Here is an 11682-nt window from a genome sequence, read left to right as displayed (position 1 = left end):
AAGAGAAGAATCAACTGATTTGACAGAAGAAATAAGACCAGCAAAGGAGCTGGAGAAAGAGAACTGGAAGAGAAGAATATCAAAGTAACCATGTTTTGAGCAGTGTCAAATACTCTGGTCAAGGAGAATACAATGGAGGAAAAAGGTCTTATTCTTCTGGAAGCATTTTTCTATTCTTAATATTGCAGCAAGGACCATTCCTTACATATACACCCACGCACCTTCCTCCCAAACACACTTAAAAACCAGTTCTCCATTGTTCTCAGGATCAGGGTCTAAAATCCTTCATATGACATCAGAACCCTCCATGATCTGGTTCCTTCTTCCCTTCTCTCGTATTATGCCATCTCATGCTCTAGCTGTTTTGTACCTCTGCGACTTTTTACTGTGACTGATCTCCTCTCTCTACTCCCTAAAGCAAGCCTAATATTATACTCATCCTTTAAGACTCAGCTTAGGTGTCATCTGCTTCAGAAAAAATTTTCTGATCATCTGAGTCTGCCTTAATGCCATTATTATATGCTCCCACAACACACATTTTCTCTTGTTGCATCCCAACACCTAGCACAGTGCCTGACACATTGTAACTGCTCAAAAATACATTGAATGACTGAATAAATGACTGAATTAATGAATGAATGGGATTTGGTAGCCTTGGAAATCAGTTGCCTCAGTATGGTTGGTACAAAAGACGGTTTATTAAATAGAAATAAGAGATCAGTAGATACTGGATGTGAGAGTTACTTTGTATTTGTGAAGTGTATAAAATTATCTAATCTTGGATAAAACATGGTGAATCTGTAGGCTTCTTGACCACTTTCAATTAGTCACTGTACTTTTTGAGCATTAGCTACAGGATATAATTTGTTAAATTTTAAAAGTAACCTATTGCATTTTGTTACAACACTAGTCATGACTCCTCATCTTCATTACATGTAATTATGGTTCGTGTGCTGGTCCCCAGTGTTGGTGGCCTCTATTTTACCATGATGTTGACCTCCAAACCTCCCCCTCAAAAAAACCCTGCCAATGTCCAGTAGCTTCCCATGCTTTCTTACTTGTGGAAGAGGGACTTTAATGTATTCTAACTCCTCAAAAGACAGTGAGTGTGATGAACAGTTCATGTGACATCGTGCCTTTGTACATGTTCAAGCATGGGCTGCTCCTCTCTGCTCATAATCATAATTAGATGATTCTTTTTTGAAAAGCCCATAGCATGCATCTAGTTTTTAATGCACAGAATCATATATTTTTTTAACATCTTTATTGGAGTATAAGTGCTTTACAATGGTGTGTTAGTTTCTGCTGTATAACAAAGTGAATCAGCTATACATATACATATATCCCCATATCTATTCCCTCTTGTGTCTCCCTCCCTCCCACCCTCCCTATCCCACCCCTCTAGGTGGTCACAAAGCACCGAGCTGATCTCCCTGTGCTATGCGGCTGCTTCCCACTAGCTATCTGTTTTACATTTGGGAGTGTATATATGTCCATGCCAGTCTCTCACTTTGTCACAGCTTACCCTTCCCCCTCCCCATGTCCTCAAGTCCATTTTCTACGTCTGCGTCTTTATTCCTGTCCTGCCCCTAGTTTATTCAGAACCTTTTTTCTTTTTAGGTTCCATATATATGTGTTAGCATATAGTATTTGTTTTTCTCTTTCTGACTTACTTCACTCTGTATGACAGACTCTAGGTCCATCCACCTCACTACAAATAACTCAATTTCATTTCTTTTAATGGCTGAGTAATATTCCATTGTATATATGTGCCACATCTTCTTTATCCATTCATCTGTCGATGGACACTTAGGTTGCTTCCATGTCCTGGCTATTGTAAATAGTGCTGCAATGAACATTGTGGTCCATTACTCTTTTTGAATTATGGTTTTCTCAGGGTATATGCCCAGTAGTGGGATTGCTGGGTCATATGGTAGTTCGTTCTATTTTTAGTTTTGTTTTTTTTTTTTTTTTTTGTGGTACACGGGTCTCTCACTGTTGTGGCCTCTCCCGCTGCAGAGCACAGGCTCCGGACATGCAGGCTCAGCAGCCATGGCTCACGGGCCCAGCCGCTCCACGGCATGTAGGATCTTCCAGGACCGGGGCACGAACCCATGTCCCCTGCATCGGCAGGCAGACTCTCAACCAGTGCACCACCAGGGAAGCCCCTATTTTTAGTTTTTTAAGGAACCTCCGTACTGGTCTCCATAGTGGCTGTATCAATTTGCATTCCCACCAACAGTGCAAGAGGGTTCCCTTTTCTCCACACCTTCTCCAGCATTTATTGTTTGTAGATTTTTTTATGATGGCCCAGAATCATATTTTAGACTTCTCTTTCAAGTCTGACTTGTATGACCAGATTATTTTCGACAACTCTACGATTTTCTTAAAGGGCCTATAAAATGAAAAAAAAAGTATCACTTCACTTTTTGGCTATTAAATATGCTTTATCTATTCCAGTCTGTTGCTGTGGAGATAGATACAACGCAGGAGCCTTGGCAGTATGACAAGCAATTAAGACACCAAAATGTTTAGCCATGTATGAGTATTTTCTCACAGCAAGACCTCAAAGCTCAGCCTGCCACTGACATTGTTAGTCATTGAATCAATTACACAAGATGAGGTTGACAGGTGTAATTATATATTTCTATGGTGATTATGTATGGCCTGCCATAGAGACCAACAAGCCTGTTACTTTGCACTCATTTAAGCAGTCACTTGTCTAACAAAGTTTTTGGAGTTGGAGAGCCTCTTTGGAGAAACGGAAATCCAAAACAAAGTCAAAATCCATTGCCAATTCTCACTAATGCCGTTAGGTTGAGAAACATTGGCATTGTCATTGGAATGATGTCCAGCTGCCAGGTGATCACTCCCTCACATGTTTTAGAAACTATGTGTGGTTATATGAGACTGGAGTGAAGACAATAACTGATACTGAAAGTACCAGATGTTGACTAAAATCAAACCGAGGTTAGTAATCTGTTTAGAAATGGAGTACAATCTTTTAAAAAAAAATTCAAACTAGTTTATGTGTGTAGATACAATTTATGTCTGTTTTCCTTTCATCAATTCAGATTCTATGGGAGGAAGGACCCAGACAGCATAGTTTAAGACATAATTTTCTTTCCACATGCAGTGTCCCTGTTAGAATAGCTTAAATTTGCTTTGGGAGATTATTCTTTTTCCATTCCCATTTTCCCCCCAGTGAGATTTTTTGAAAAGGTGGAATTAAACCAAATCAGCCTCAAAGTATTTCATAGAGAACAAGGGGGTTGATTTAAGAAATGTAATTGTCTTTTTAATCTCCCTCTAGTTCCACCAAGGCATCCCTCAAAGGCAGGATATTTTCATCATTAATGAAATCTTGATTAGCATATGTCTAGATCAGTGTTTGGTGATCTGGGTCAAAGGCACCTATGATGCATCTGCGTTACCAGAGGGTTAAGATGAGTTCTGTAAATTAGATCTGTGCTCCATGTGTAAGCATATTGGGAAATATCCAGCAGTGATCAGCAAATGCATGGATTGTATTCATGTTGTCAGGTCTGTTCTCAACCTAATTTTACAAATATACCTGTACTCTGAAATTGTCAGAACATTAAAGAAATGTAAAATAAATAAACAAACAAAAACTTGAAAACAAAACAAGCCTAACTAGCCAAAATATACCATTTATTATTGTGCCAAGTTCCACCAGTTTTAAAAAAATGTACTACACATCCTTAATTAATAAAACCATATGTTAAAAAGGAATGTATTTATTGAGTACATACTATTTGTCTAGCACTGCCATGGGTACTGAAGGAGAGGCTAATGAAACACTGCTTAGGACATGGCCCTTGAAGAAACTGAGTTTAGATACAAAGAGGAGACACATGTAAAACCACTCAACTTCCTGCTTGCTGAATGGAGGTGTACAAGTTAGAATTGCTGTTGGCCTTTATAGGAGATTAATGCAGCTAGAACAGTCAAGAAAGGCCAGTTAGAGGAAGTGGAACAACAGGAGCCAGAGGCTGTGGATATTGATGGGCAAAGGAAAGATGAAGGCATTTCCTTTGAGAGGAACAGCATGAAGCAAGGATTGAAGTCAGCAATAAAAGTGTTAAGTTCAGGGCCAGTGAAGAAACCTTGCTGGCTGGATGGGAGGGTCTGTGTTTGTGAGTATTGAGAGATAAGGTTGCAGAGAGAGGGTGAGTGGAGCTTGCAGTACCAGGCGCTAGAGTCTGCACTTTATTGTATTTGCAACTGTGAGCCACTGAAAGTATTTGAAAAGAGTGATACAAACAGACTCCATTTTCCCTGATCCATGGAGTCATACGTGTTTTGAGATGACTGCTTGGATGGCTGTACAGCATTTGTTTTCCAAGTGTGGTCTCTGGACTAGTGGTGTCCATAGCAGCGCAGCCGGGAACTTGTTAGAAATGCTAATTCTTGAGCCCTGCCCCAGGCTTACTGAATCAGAAACTGTGAGAGTGGGACCCAGAAGCCTGTGGTTTAGCAAGCTTTCCAGGTGATGCTAATGGACTCTCAAGTTTGAGAACCACTGTATAACAGGATGTGAGATAGGAAGCTCTTGCATAATTCAGTTCCTGGGCAATAAAGCCCTGGATTAGGATCTTTCTCTCACTTGTTAAGACCACACTTACTTGAGAGCTAAAGAGGTAAAGGTTGTGTAATCTACTGATTTTCTCACCATGAAGTAGTTTATCTGATTGACGGACATAGGCAATGACGTATACATATGCATTTGTATACATATATTACTAAATATATGTGACAAAGTAGGGTAGCTAGTGAATAAAATGGTTTGATGACTAGAATTTTTTAAAACATCTTTATTAGAGTATAACTGCTTTACAGTGGTGTGTTAGTTTCTGCTGTATAACAAAGTGAATCAGCTATATGTATACATATATCCCCATATCCCCTCCCTCTTGCATCTCCCTTCCACCCTCCCTATCCCACCCCTCTAGGTGGTCACAAAGCACTGAGCTGATCTCCCTGTGCTATGCGGCTGCTTCCCACTAGCTATCTGTTTTACATTTGGTAGTGTATATATGTCAGTGCTACTTTCTCACTTTGTCCCAGCTTACCCTTCCCCCTCCCCGTGTCCTCAAGTCCATTCTCTCCGTCTGCATCTTTATTCCTGTCCTGCCCCTAGGTTTGATGACTAGAATTTTTATAGACCTTTTGAGTCTCTCTGCCTAGCTCATCAGGTAGCTATTTATCTTGCTCCTATGTTTTCTCTGGCATCTATATCATCATAATACCCTCCAGGTTTTTTGACAGAGGCTACTCACGACTCATCTATATAATACTACTGGAAATTCTTGTCTCTATGATAACCTGTTGTTAATTTCTCCAATGCCATTTTTATGGTGGCCATGTGTTTTGGATTTCCTTAAGGTTAAAAGTCAAGTTTATTGCATTTGGGAGTTTGAGGTGGAGTTCCCCTGCCCATATGACACATAGACTATGTCTGCATGGTACCAGACCACCTGGTCAGTCCAGTCAGTGGAGGGTTGGAGGTGGGGTTGGAGAAAGGAAGCTCAGAAACTAGAAGTTTAGCACTGAGAAATCAAAGCAGTTAAGTTGATGATTTTTCATAGTCTTTCAACTAGTTGTTTTGCCAAAATGAAGGCAAACAAGTGTCTTAGCACTTAAAGAGTAGTGAACTTTGGGGTCAAAAGGAAGGGTTTGATTTTCAACTTTACCACTTATTGAGATATGTGACCTTGAGCAAGTTACTTAGTCTCTCTGAACTTCAGTTTCCTCATTTGTAAAGTTGTTGTTGGTGGTGTTTCAGAGGGCAGTTGTTCCTTTGCAAACTGTAGAGTGCTATACTATCTTACCTGCTAGTATAATTGCTCACTGTAGTTTCGGTGATATGATGCTTAATTAGGCAACAGAGCCTACCAAATTATCAGAGCCAATCCATGTCTGCTCATTGCTTGATGGATATTCCCTCAACCTGAGCCACCTCGATAGTTCCAGCTGATACCATTTTCCCTGATCTATGGAGTCATGTCCTTTGATGGCTGAGTAAATGTGGGGGTAGTTTGACCTTTATAATTAATTGTTCTGGAAGTGCTTGATTGAGTTCACTGTTTCCCCTAACTTGGCTAGAATTTCAAACTATCTGACATTCAAGGATGTTTGAACAACAAGCAAATAGGAATTTTACTAAGTTTCAAGAGAATAACAACTAGAGGTATGGATTAATCACAGGATGCCCCAAATTGAAGTTTTGCAAAGAGATTCTATTCAGGAGGCAGTGTGGTATGGTGAAAAGAATACAGGACTTAGAATAAAACAGATTGGTGTTTCAATCCTGTTTTGATCTACTATCTGAGGCTCAGTTTTTTCATCTGTAAAATGGGGATTATATTAGAAACTACCTCAGGGTTTTTTGTTGAGAATTAAAGAATGTATGTACAAAGATTTTGTACAGTGTCTGAAAGTGCTAGTTCCCTTTCTCAAGGACAGATTTGCCAGGAACAGTGTTGCCCTGAGTTCTCAAGAGCTTTTCTTTCATAACCCCAAAGTCCTATGCATTCCATACTATGGGAATCTTTTGGAAGGACAAACAGTGTTGAGACTTAGTATAAAGAATGATACTGTTAAGAACAAAATGCTTGCGAATCTGGGGACTCAATCCTTGCTCCATATTTTTCCAAGTATAATGTTTACAACATATATAGGCTACTGATTTCATGCAGTGCCTTAGACTGGAATTTGAGGTTCTTCATGATCTGACCCTACCTACCATGAGTTTGATTTCCCACTATTCCTCTGAATTGTGTTCCTGTCAAACTGGTTTATTCATTGTTCTCCAAACATGCTAAACACATTCCTACTTCTGCATTTTTGCTCAGGCTATCCCCGCTCTAGAATGTCTTTCTTCTTCCTCTGTACTTGTATACAAGCTCCATCCCCAAGACCTAGCTTTAGGATTGCCTCCTTCATTGAGCCTTGCCTGACTACCTCATGCCCTAGGGGATCAAGTTGCTCCTCTGAACTACTATGGCATTATTACCCATGATGGTTGAATGGAAGGGTTGGTTGGATGAATGGCCAATGCTTACACCAATCTGGAACTGACCTGGGTCTGTGGGTAAGAGAGTCTGCTGGGTGGGAAGACTTCTTTCACGTTTTATCCTTAAGAAGGTATGAATATGATTTCTTCAAACAAGAACATAAATCTCCTGAAAGCAGAGGCATACAGGGAAGGCTAGTGGTGTTATCTATAAAACTAACATATGCATCTGGTTGTTCAGATGAAAATCTACCTTTTAAAACAATAGCACATATTCCCAAACTGTGCCCCAAACATTATCTTTTGTGTGAAGTTGACAGTTACCTTTTAGCAGTAAATGGATGATTATCCTTAAAGCATTAGCATCTAATTGTACATGTAGAATAGGCAGAGGAATACAGCGGGTTCTTCCGGAGCAGAGATACACCAGAAATACAGCTACACGTGGAACAACTCCTACAGAACACCTACTGTACGCTGGCAGAAGACCTCAGACCTCCCAAAAGGCAAGAAACTCCCCACGTACCTGGGTAGGGCAAAGCAGAGAGATTCCCGCACAGAGGATCGGTGCCAATCGGCACTCACCAGCCCGAGAGGCTTGTCTGCTCGCCGGCCGGGGCGGGCGGCGCTGGGAGCTGAGGCTCGGGCTTCAGTCGGAGTGCAGGGAGAGGACTGGGGTTGGCAGCATGAACACAGCCTGAAGGGGCTAATGCGCCACAGCTAGACGGGAGAGAGTCCGGGAAAAAGTTTGGACCTGCCGAAGAGGCAAGAGACTTTTTCTTCCCTCTTTGTTTCCTGGTGCGCAAGGAGAGGGGATTAAGAGCGCTGCTTGGAGGAGCTCCAGAGATGGGTGTGAGCCGCGGCTGAAAGTGCAGACCCCAGAGACGGGTGTGGGACGCTGGGGCTGCTGCCGCCGCCACGAGGCCTGTGTGCGAGTGCAGGTCACTGTCCACGCCCCCCTTCCAGGGAGCCTGTGCAGCCCGTCACTGCCGGGGTCCCGGGTTCCAGGGACGGCTTCCCTGGGAGAACACACGGTGCGCCTCGGGCTGGTGCAACGTCACGCCGGCCTCTGCCGCTGCAGGCTCCACCCACACTCCATGCCCCTCCCTGCCCCCCGGCTTGAGTGAGCCAGAGTCCCCGAAGCGGCTGCTCCTTTAACACTGTCCTGTCTGAGTGAAGAACAGATGCCCTCCGGCGACCTACAGGGAGAGACGGGGCCAAATCCAAAGCTGAGACCCGGGAGCTGTGAGAACAAAGAAGAGAAAGGGAAATCTCTCCCAGCAGCCTCAGAAGCAGTGGATTAAAGTTCCACAATCAACTTGACATACCCTGCATCTGTGGAATACATGAATAGACAACAAATCATCCCAAATTGAGGAGCCAGGAGTCAGTGCTGTGCCTCTGAGGTGGGAGAGCCAACTTCAGGACACTGGTCCACAAGAGACCTCCCAGCTCCACATAATATCAAATGGCGAAAATCTTCCAGAGATCTCCATCTCAACACCAGCACCCAGCTTCACTCAACGACCAGCAAGCTAGAGTGCTAGACACCCTATGCCAAACAACTAGCAAGACAGGAACACAACGCCACCCATTAGCAGAGAGGCTGCCTAAAATCATAAAAAGTCCACAGACACCCCAAAACACATGACCAGACGTGGACCTGTCCACCAGAAAGACAAGATCCAGCCTCATCCACCAGAACACAGGCACTAGTCCCCTCCACCAGGAAGCCTACACAACCCAGTGAACCAACCTTAGCCACTGGGGACAGACACCAAAAACAATGGGAACTACGAACCTGCAGCCTGCAAAAAGGAGACCCCAAATACAGTAACATAAGCAAAATGAGAAGACAGAAAAACACACAGCAGGAGAAGGAGCAAGATAAAAACCCACCAGACTAAACAATGAAGAGGAAATAGGCAGTCTACCTGAAAAAGAATTCAGAATAATGATAGTAAAGATGATCCAAGATCCAAAATCTTGGAAATAGAAGAGACAAAATGCAAGAAACAGTTAACAAGGACCTAGAAGAACTAAAGATGAATCAAGCATCGATTAAAAACACAATAAATGAAATGAAAAATACTCTAGATGGGATCAATAGCAGAATAACTGAGGCAGAAGAACGGATAAGTGAGGTGGAAGATAAAATAGTGGAAATAACTGATGCAGAGCAAAATAAAGAAAAAAGAATGAAAAGAACAGAGGACAGTCTCAGAGACCTCTGGGACAACATTAAACACACCAACATTCGAATTATAGGGGTTCCAGAAGAAGAAGAGAAAAAGAAAGGGACTGAGAAAATATTTGAAGAGATTATAGTTGAAAACTTCCCTAATATAGGAAAGGAAATAGTTAATCAAGTCCAGGAGGCACAGAGAGTCCCATACAGAATAAATCCAAGGAGAAATATGCCAAGACACATATTAATCAAACTGTCAAAAACTAAACACAAAGAAATCATATTAAAAGCAGCAAGGGAAAAACAACAAATAAAACACAAGGGAATCCCCATCAGGTTAACAGCTGATCTTTCAGCAGAAACTCTACAAGCCAGAAGGGAGTGGCAGGACATAATTAAAGTGATGAAGGAGAAAAACCTGCAACCAAGATTACTCTACCCAGCAAGGAACTCATTCAGATTTGATGGAGAAATTAAAACGTTTACAGACAAGCAAAAGCTGAGAGAGTTCAGCACCACCAAACCAGCTTTACAACAAATGCTAAAGGAACTTATCTAGGCAAGAAACACAACAGAAGGAATATACCTACAATAATGAACCCAAAGCAATTAAGGAAATGGGAATAGGAACATACATATCAATAATTACCTTAAATGTAAATGGACTAAATGCTCCCACCAAAAGACACAGATTGGCTGAATGGATACAAAAACAAGACCCATATATATGCTGTCTACAAGGGACCCACTTCAAACCTAGAGACACATACAGACTGAAAGTAAGGGGATGGAAAAAGATATTCCATGCAAATGGAAATCAAAAGAAAGCTGGAGTAGCAATTCTTATATCAGACAAAATAGACTTTAAAATAAAGACTATTAGAAGAGACAAAGAAGGGCACTACATAATGATAAAGGGATCGATCCAAGAAGAAGATATAACAATTGTAAATATTTATGCACCCAACATAGGAGCACCTCAATACATACGGCAAATACTAACAGCCATAAAAGGGGAAATTGACAGAAACACACTCATAGTAGGGGACTTTAACACCCCACTTTCACCAATGGACAGATCATCCAAAATGAAAATAAATAAGGAAACACAAGCTTTAAATGATACATTAAACAAGATGGACTTAATTGATATTTATAGGACATTCCATCCAAAAACAACAGAATACACATTTTTCTCAAGTGCTCATGGAACATTCTCCAGGATAGATCATATCTTGGGTCACAAATCAAGCCTTGGTAAATTTAAGAAAATTGAAATTGTATCAAGTATCTTTTCTGACCACAATGCTATGAGACTAGACATCAATTACAGGAAAAGATCTGTAAAAAGTACAAACACATGGAGGCTAAACAATACACTACTCAATAACGAAGTGATCACTGAAGAAATCAAAGAGGAAATAAAAAATACCTAGAAACAAATGACAGTGGAGACACGATGACCCAAAACCTATGGGATGCAGCAAAAGCAGTTCTAAGAGGGAAGTTTATAGCAATACAATCCCACCTTAAGAAACAGGAAACATCTCGAGTAAACAACCTGACCCTGCACCTAAAGCAATTAGAGAAAGAAGAACAAAAAACCCCCAAAGTTAGCAGAAGCAAAGAAATCATAAAGATCAGATCAGAAGTAAATGAAAAAGAAATGAAGCAAATGATAGCAAAGATCAATAAAACTAAAAGCTGGTTCTTTGAGAAGATAAACAAAATTGATAAACCATTAGCCGGACTCATCAAGAAAAAAAGGGAGAAGACTCAAATCAATAGAATTAGAAATGAAAAAGGAGAAGTAACAACTGACACTGCAGAAATACAAAAGATCATGAGAGATTACTGCAAGCAACTCTATGCCAATAAAATGGACAGCCTGGAAGAAATGGACAAATTCTTAGAAATGCACAACCCATGAAGACTGAATCAGGAAGAAATAGAAAATATGAATAGACCAATCACAAGCACTGAAATTGAAACTGTGATAAAAAATCTTCCAACAAACAAAAGCCCAGGACCAGATGGCTTCACAGGTGAATTCTATCAAGCATTTAGAGAAGAGCTAACACCTATCCTTCTCAAACTCTTCCAAAATATAGCAGAGGGAGGAACACTCCCAAACTCATTCTACGAGGCCACCATCACCTTGACACCAAAACCAGGCAAGGAAGTCACAAGGAAAGAAAACTACAGACCAATATCACTGATGAACATAGATGCAAAAATCCTCAACAAAATACTAGCAAACAGAATCCAACAGCACATTAAAAGGATCATACACCATGATCAAGTGGGGTTTATTCCAGGAATGCAAGGATTCTTCAATATACGCAAATCAATCAATGTGATACACCATATTAACAAGTTGAAGGAGAAAAACCATATGATCATCTCAATAGATGCAGAGATAGCTTTCGACAAAATTCAACGCCCATTTATGATAAAA

This window comes from Mesoplodon densirostris, chromosome X (genome assembly GCF_025265405.1).
Source record: "Mesoplodon densirostris isolate mMesDen1 chromosome X, mMesDen1 primary haplotype, whole genome shotgun sequence".
Classification (NCBI taxonomy): Eukaryota; Metazoa; Chordata; class Mammalia; order Artiodactyla; family Ziphiidae; genus Mesoplodon; species Mesoplodon densirostris.
The sequence above is the reverse complement of the archived record's forward strand: the minus strand, read 5'-3'. Positions refer to the sequence as shown.